Raw genomic sequence first — 8,648 nt, forward strand, 5'->3', positions numbered from 1 at the left:
GAACATACTGCCTTGAATGGAAGAACGAAGTTCTGGTGGGATCCATCATCTGCTAACCAAAGAGCTCTTGGGCCTTAAATAAACACCAGTAGTGGCCAAGCAGTATTCACTGTGAGCCTTGGGTAAGACCCAGTGCTGTGCTGGCTTCAGGTGTGACCAGCTCTTTCCCAGCTGTAGTGGCCATGGGGAAAGCCTCCTTCTGGTCGAGAAAAGGAGAGGAACGAGTAAAGGGGATTTTGCTTTGCAGTTTAGGCACCAGGTCAGCCACAGTGAGACAGAGTACCAAGTGGGCTCCTGGCAACCCCGATTACAAGCAATGGCTCCTGGATGACATTTCTGGGCTTCACTTGGGCCAGAAGGGAGCCCACTTCTCTGAAGGGAGAGACTGAGGCCTGGCAGCATTTGCAAGCTGATGGAAGAGCTGTTGGGTCCTGAGTAAACATCAGTGGTGGCCAGGCAGTACTAACCATGGGCCTGAATGGCAGTGCACATGGAAACAGAGTTCTTCTGCTTGAGAAAAGGAAAGGAAAGAGTGGAAAGGACTTTATCCTATGGCTTGGATGCCAGCTCAGCTGCAACAGAATAGAACACCAAGGAGATTTCTAAGGTTCTGCACTCCAGGCCTTGGCTCCTGGAAGGCAATTCTGGATCTGTGCTGAACTGGGAAAAAGCTTGCCTTTTGGATGGGGAAGGACACAAGCCTAGCTAGGTTTGCCACATAATGATTGAAGAGCCTTGGGCCTTGAGTGAATATTGGTGGTAGCCAGGGAGTGATTCCTATGGGCCACGGTTGAAACTCAGTGCTGTAGTGGATTCAGGTTGAACCAAGCACTGTTCCAGTAGTAGTGACCACAGGGGTACTTGTGTCACCCCTCTTCCAGATCCAGGCAGCTCATCACGAAGAGAGAGACTTCATTTGTTTGGAGGAAAATAAGGGAAGAGAACAAGAATCCCTGTCTGGTAATCCAAGGAATTCTCTTAGATTATATCCAAGACCCCCAAGATGATACCTAATTGAGACTGCAAGAACCACAACATTACTAAGTTTGGGGTGCTCCCTAATGCATATATAGCTGCAGTGACCAAAAACGTAAGATTACAACACTCAATTCCCTTTGAATACTTGGAAACTCTTCCCAAGAAGGACAGGTACACACAAGCCCAGACTGCAAAAACTACAATAAATACCTAACTCTTCAATGCCCAGACATTGATGAACATCAACAAGCATCAGGACAATCCAGGAAAACAGACTTCACCAAACAAACTAAATTAAACACCAGTGACCAATCCTGGAGTTACAGATAAATGTGACCTTTTAGAGAGAGAATTCAAATGAATTGTTTTGAAAAAGCTCAATGAAATTCAAGATAACACAGAGAATGAATTCAGCATCCTATCATATAAATTTAACAAAGAGATTGAAACAATGTTTAAAAATAAAGCAGAAATGTCAGGAGCTGAAAAATTCAACTGGCACACTGAAGAATGCATCAGAGACTCTCAACAGCAGAATGGACCACACAGAAAAATTAAAGATCTTGAAGACAGGCTATTTGAAAATACACAGTCAAAAGAGACAAATGAAAAACAAAAAATGTAATGAGGCATGCCAACAAGATATAGAAAATAGCTTCAAAAGGACAAATATGAGACTTACTAACCTTAAAGAGGAGGTAGAGAGAGAGATCAGGGTAGAAGTTTTATTCAAAGAAATACTAACAGAGAACTTCCCAAAGCTAGAGAAAGATATCAAGATTCAAATACAAGATTATAGAACACCAAGCAGATTGAGCCCAAACAAGACTATCTCAAGACATTGGATAATCAAACTCCCAAAGGTTAAAGATAAAGAAAGGATCCTAAAAGCAGCAAGAGAAAAGAAATAAATTACATACAAAGGAACTCAAATGCATGTGGCAGCAGACTTCTCAGTGGAAATCTAACAGGTCGAGAGAGAGGCATTACATATTTAAAGTGCTAAAGAAATAAAACTTTTTTTTTGATTTAATAAAGTTTTATTTTTCCAAATGTACAGTTGGTTGGACCTATTCATGCATCTTCACCAGCAGCTAGAGCATCTCCACCCTTGGTATTTCTGGTGTAAATTACTTGAGCTCTGTGCTTTGAAACCAGTTTGATAAGTCCTTTACTAAGGAGCTCCTGAAGGGCTGCCCTGGCCAGGGAGCCTCGAATCTTCAGTCTCTCAGAGACCACAGCTGGGGTTATAAGTTTCTAGTTGGGAACTTCCTTACAGAGTTTGTCATAGGTAGCTTTGTCAAGCAAGACTAAGTTACTAAGCTTGTCCCGAACTTTGCCTTTGGACCACTTCTTCTTTTTGGCCTTGCCCCCGGATTTGTTCACTGGGTCTTTGTCTTTCTTGGCCGACTTTCCGGCATCCTTCTTCTTCTTGTCATCCTTGGGAGGCATTGCGAAGCTCAGAGAGCAGCAGCGGACACCACAGGCTTGCTAAGATGTCGGACAAAAAGGAAATAAAACTTTTTATACTAGAATAGTACATCCAATAAAATTATCCTTCAAACATGAAGGAGAAATAAAGACGTTCCTAGAAAAAAATATGCTGAAGGATTTTGTTAACACCAGACCTGCCTTACAGAAAATGCTAAAACAAGTTCTTCAATCTGAACGGATATTAATGAGCAATGAGAAATCACCTGACGGTATAAAATTCACCAGTATAGTAAGTATAGTAAGCACACACAAACACAGAATATTATAACATTGCAATTGTAGTATATAAATTACTTATTTCTTGAGCAGAAAGACTAAACTATAAGCCTACCAAAAATAACAACAATAACAACTTCAAGGCATAGTATAAGAAGATATAAAGAGAAGCAACAAAAAGTTGAAAAGTGGGAGCATGAACTTAAAAGGTGGATTTTTTATTAGTTTTCACTTTCCCTGTTGTTAGTTTGTTTGTGCAATGTGGTAAGTGGACAAGAATTTAAAACAACAGGTTTTAAGATGTTATTCGCAAGCCTTGTGGTTACCTTAAATCATAAAACCTACAACATACACGTAAAAAAATAAAAAGCCAGAAATTAAAACATACCACCAGAGAAAATCACCTTCCCTAAAAGGAAGACAAGAAGAAAGAACAGAAGGAAGAGAAAAACACAAACAATCAGAAAACAAATAACAAATGGAAAGAGTAAGTCCTTACTTATCAAAAATAACATTGAATGTAAACGCGCTAAACTCTCCAACCAAAAGACATAGAGTGGCTGAATGGATTAAGAATGTAATAGCCAATGATCTATTTCACATAAGATTAGTAACCAGAATATATATGCAGCTCAAACAACTCAATAGGAAAAAATCTAATAACCCTATCAAAAATAGGCAAAAGATCAGAATAGATATTTCTCAAAAGAAGACATACAAATGGCAAACACATATATGAAAAGGTGCTCAACATCATTGATCATCAGAAAAATATAAATAAGAACAACAATGAGACACTGTCTCACCCTAGTTAAAATGACTTTTATCCAAAAGAAAGGCAATAACAAATTCTAGGGAGGATGTGGATAAAAGGGAAACCTCTAACACTGTTGGTAAGAATGTAAATTAGTACAACCACAGTGGACAATGGTATAGAGGAGCCTCAAAAATTAAAAATAAAACTACCATATGCTCAAGTAATCCATTGATAAGTATATACCTAAATGAAAGGAGATCAGTATACTGAAGAGATATCTGCATTTTCATATTTATTGCAGCACTGTTCACCAATACTTCAGGAAAGCAAGATTTGGAAGCAACCTAAGTGTCCATCAACAGACAAATGGATAAAGAAAATGTGGTATATGTACACAATGACGTACTATTCAACCATAAAAAAGATCCTGTCATTTGCACAATTATAGATGGAACTGTAAATCAACTATGTTAAGTGAAATAAACCAGGCACAGAAAGACAAACTTCACACACTCTCACACATTTGTGAAATCTAAAAATTAAGTCACTTGAACTGATGGAGATAGAGAGCAGAATGATGGTTACCAGAGGCTGACAAGAGTAGCAGGAGGCAGAGAAGAAAAGGGGATGATTAATGATGACAAAATATAGTTAGATAGAATAATAAGATCTAGTATTTGATAGTATAACAGGGTGATCACAGTCACGAATAATTTACTGTACTTTTACAAATAACTAAAAAAGGCCGAGAGCAGTGGCTCACGCCTGTAATCCCAACACTTTGGGAGACCTCAGGTGGGTGAATCACCTGAGGTTAGGAGTTTGAGACCAGCCTGACCAACATGGTGAAACCCCGTCTCTACTAAAAATACAACAATTAGCTGGGCGAGGTGGCAGGTGCCTGTAATCCCAGCTACTTGGGAAGCTAAGGCAGGAAAATTGCTTGAACCTGGGAGGTGGAGGTTGCAGTGAGATGAGATCAAGCCATTGGACTCCAGCCTGGGTGACAGAGTGAGACTCTGTCTCAAAACAAATAAATAAATAAATAATGAAAAGAGTATAATTTGAATGTTTGTAACACAAGGAAATGATAAATGTTTGAGGTGATACATATCCCACTTACCCTGATGTAACTGTTACACATTGTAGGCCTTTATCAAAATGTCTCACTTACCCCATAAATTATACACCTACTATTTACCCATAAATATTAAAAATAAAAGTAAAAGAAAACAAGAAAAATTTAATAAAGGGCCTGAGCAGCATATTTGATCAGGCAAAAAACTCAGCGAATTTAAATATAGGTCAATTAAGATTAGCATAAGAGACAACGACAACAACAAAAAGAATTGAAGGAAAAAAGGAAGAACAAAAGGGAGGGAGCAATAAAGAAAGAGCATACCTTCAGAGAACTATGGGACATTATAAGAAGTATGTAAATATACATAATACGTATCCCAGAAGAACAGAAGGAGAAACATGTTTGAGGTAATAGAGGTCAGGCAGTAGAGACTCCATAGAATTAGTCTATAGTTTGAGAAAATAAAGGCTAAAAATTTCCCAGCTTTGATAGAAATAAACAAACATTGGTCTACACATCCAAAAAACTCAATAAACTCTATGTAAGACAAACTAAAGCAAATTCACACCTGGATACATCACAAGCAAACTGTGGAAAGTGAAAAAAAACAAAGATAATAATCTTTTTTTTTTTTTGAGACAGAGTTTCACTTTATTGTCCAGGCTGGAGTCTAGTGGTATGATCTCAGCTTACTGCCACCTCTGCCTCCCAGGTTAAAGCGATTCTTCTGCCTCAGCCTCACAAGTAGCTGAGACTACAGGCACGTGTTACCACACCTGGCTAAATTTTTGTATTTTTAGTAGAGATGGGGTTTCACCAGGTTGGCCAGGGTGGTCTCGAACTCCTGACCTCAAGTGATCTGCCAGCTTCGGCCTCCCCAAATGCTTGAATGACAGGCATAAGCCACTGCACCCGGCCAAAGATAAAATCTTGAAGGTCACAAATGATTTATTATGGACAGGGATCTTTCATAAGATTGACCAGTTTTTTTCTCTTCTGGAACCATGGAGGTCAGAAAGCAGAGAGATGACGTATTCTAAGGGATGAAAGAGAAAGTTGACAATCATGAATTCTGTATCTAGCAAAACTATCCTTCCAAAATGAAGAAGAAATGAATACATTCCCAGATAAATATAAACTGATATATGTCCCTAGCAGTCCTGTCTTATAAAAAGTACTGAAGAGTATCTTTCAGACTGAAATGACACAGCACATTGTATTAGTCAGCATTCTGCACAGAAACAGAACCAGTAGAAGACCTGAGTGTGTGTGTGTGTGTGTGTGTGTGTTTAATTTATTATAGAATATGACGTTTGTAATTAGGAGGCTGAGAAGTCCCACCATCTGCTCTCTATAAGTTGAAAGCCAGTGGTGTGATTCAGTCTGTTTGAAGCCCTGAGAATGGGGGCAGCCAATGGTGCAATTCCCAGTCCAAATCCAAAGGCCTGAGAATCAAGGGGCAGAGTGGTGCACTCATGTAAATCCTGGAGCTTAAAGGCCTAAGAATGAGGAGGTCTGACGTCTGAGGGCAGGAGAAAGATGGATGTCCCAGCTCTAGAAGACAGAAAATTTGCTCTTTCTCCACTTTTTTGTTCTGTTAGGGCCCTCAATATACATTAGATGATGACCACTCACTTTTGGTGAGGGCAGAACATTGGTACTCAGTTTACTGATCTAAATGCTAATGTCTTGTAGAGGCACCCTCACAGACACACACAGAACTAATGTTTTACAGTTTTTCTGGTCATTGTTTAGCCCAGTCAAGTTGACACAAAATTAATCATCACACATATTAAATGGTAAATCAAAACCACCCAAAAAACTAAAAAGCACAGTAAATGTAAAGACATAAATATCAGAGAATATAGAAATATATCTTCTGTTTGCAGAATGTATAAATATATCCTTTGTAACTTTTGCTTCCTATCTTAATAATACACGTTAAGTTGATGGACATACAATGTATATAGATGTAATTTGAAACAATAAAGCATTAAGGGGGGGTAAAACATAGAAGCAAAATATTTGTATGCCATATTAGTTTGCTAAGGCTACCATAATAAAGCATCACAGACTGGGTGGTTTAAACAAATAAAATTTATTTTCTTACAGGTCTAGAAGCTAGAAGTCCAAGATCAAGGTGTCAGCAGAGCTGGTATCTTCTAAGGCTTCTCTCTTTGGCTTGTGAATTGCCATCTTCTCCCTGTGTGTTCACATGTTCCTTCCTCTATATGTATCTGTGTCTACATTTATTCTTCTAATAGTAAAATGTGACATATTAGAGTCCATCCTAATGACTCCATTTTAACCTAATAACCCCTTTAAAGACCCTATCTCCAAATATAGTCATATTCTAAAAGACTGCATGTTAGAACTTCAACATATTAATTTTGGGGAACATAAGCCCATAATATGTACTACTGAACAACCGCTAAGAAAACAACTGAGAAATATTTAGTAAAAGATGATAAGAGAATTAAATGTCAAAAAAATTAATTTAACAAAAAAATGGCAGTAATGAAGAAATTAAGGAACAAAAAAGACATGGCAGGTTGAAAACATATAGCAAAATGGCAGATATAAATTCTACCATGTCAGTTATTACATTAAATGTTAATTGATCAAATACTACAATTAAAGTTAGAGATTGAAAGAATGGCTAAAACAATGATCCATCTATGTGCTGTTGATACTTTAGATTTAAAGATATAAACAGATTGAAAATAAAAGGCCAGAAAAAATACATACCAAGTAAACAGTAACAGCAAGAGAGTTTGGAGTGGTTATACTAATATCAAAAATAAAAAATAGATTTGAAGACAAAAAACATCGTTACCAGAGAAAACAAAGGATATTTTATAATGATAAAAAGTCAGTCCATCAAGAGGATATAACAATTATAAACAGAACAATGGAGCCCCAAAAATCCATGAAGTAAATAATGATAGAATTGAACAAAGAAAGAGACATCTCAATAGTCAGTATTGCTGACTTCAATACCCCACTTTCAATGCTAGATAAACAACTAGACAGGAGATCCCAGGATGTAGAAAACTTGAATAACACTGTAAATGAACTAGACCTGAAAGACATCTGTAGAACACTCCATCAACAACAGCACGATACACATTCTTCTCAAGTGCACATGGAACATTCTCCAAGACAGGCCGTATGTTTGGCCACAAAACCCGTCCGAACAAATTCAAAAGAATTGAAAACATACAAATTATGTTCTCTGACTCCAAAGAAAGGAAACTTAAAGTAAATAACAAGAAACTGAAAAATTCACAAATGCAGGGAAATTAAATAACATTTCTAAGCAACCAATGGGTCAAAGAAGAAATCATGAAGTAAATTAGAAAATGCTCTGTGATGAATAAAACAGAAACACCACATACCAAAACTTAGGGAATGAAGTGAAAGTAGGACACAGAAGGAAATTTCTCATTGTCTTAACACCTATATTAAAAAGAAGTTCGCAAATCAGTCACTTACACTTCTACTTTATGAAACAAGAAAAAAACAAAAAGAAAGAAAGAAAAGTCAAAACCCAATTAAAGCAGACGGAAGAAAACATCACAGATTAGATTCTGAATACACAAAATTGACAATAAGAAAACTAGACAAATAATCAATGAAACCAAATGCTGATTATTTTGAAAAGATCAACAAACTGACAAAATGTTAGCTATAGAAACCAAGAAGAAAAGAGAGAAGGGAAATTACTACCAACAGGAATGAAAGAAAAGACATCACTAAAAACATCACAGAAATAAGGGAATATTATGAACAATTATATGCCAACAAACTAGATAATCAAGATTAAACAAATGAATTCATCAGCACATATAAAGAATTATATACCATGAGTGAGATTTATCTCAGAATATATGCATAGTTCAATATATGAATATTGATCAATATAATGTAACATAATAATATAATAAAGGGGAAAAACACATGATCATCTCAACAGACAGAAAAACTTTTGACAAAATTCAACACTCCTCATGATGAAACACTTAAAAAAATAGAAAAGGCTGGGCGCGGTGGCTCAAGCCTGTGTAATCCCAGCACTTTGGGAGGCCGAGACGGGCGGATCACGAGGTCAGGAAATCGAGA

General features: G+C 37.2%; 1 pseudogene across 1 annotated transcript; it reads right to left on the minus strand.

The window, feature by feature from the left end:
* Window positions 1-1,995: 1,995 nt before the first annotated feature.
* Window positions 1,996-2,473, minus strand: LOC105502789 (annotated as a pseudogene). Its single transcript, XR_001000400.1, has one exon. The product of XR_001000400.1 is annotated as a 40S ribosomal protein S25 pseudogene (transcript).
* Window positions 2,474-8,648: the final 6,175 nt, after the last annotated feature.

The sequence above is a fragment of the Colobus angolensis genome, unplaced genomic scaffold (genome assembly GCF_000951035.1).
Source record: "Colobus angolensis palliatus isolate OR3802 unplaced genomic scaffold, Cang.pa_1.0 Scaffold81, whole genome shotgun sequence".
Taxonomy (NCBI): domain Eukaryota; kingdom Metazoa; phylum Chordata; class Mammalia; order Primates; family Cercopithecidae; genus Colobus; species Colobus angolensis.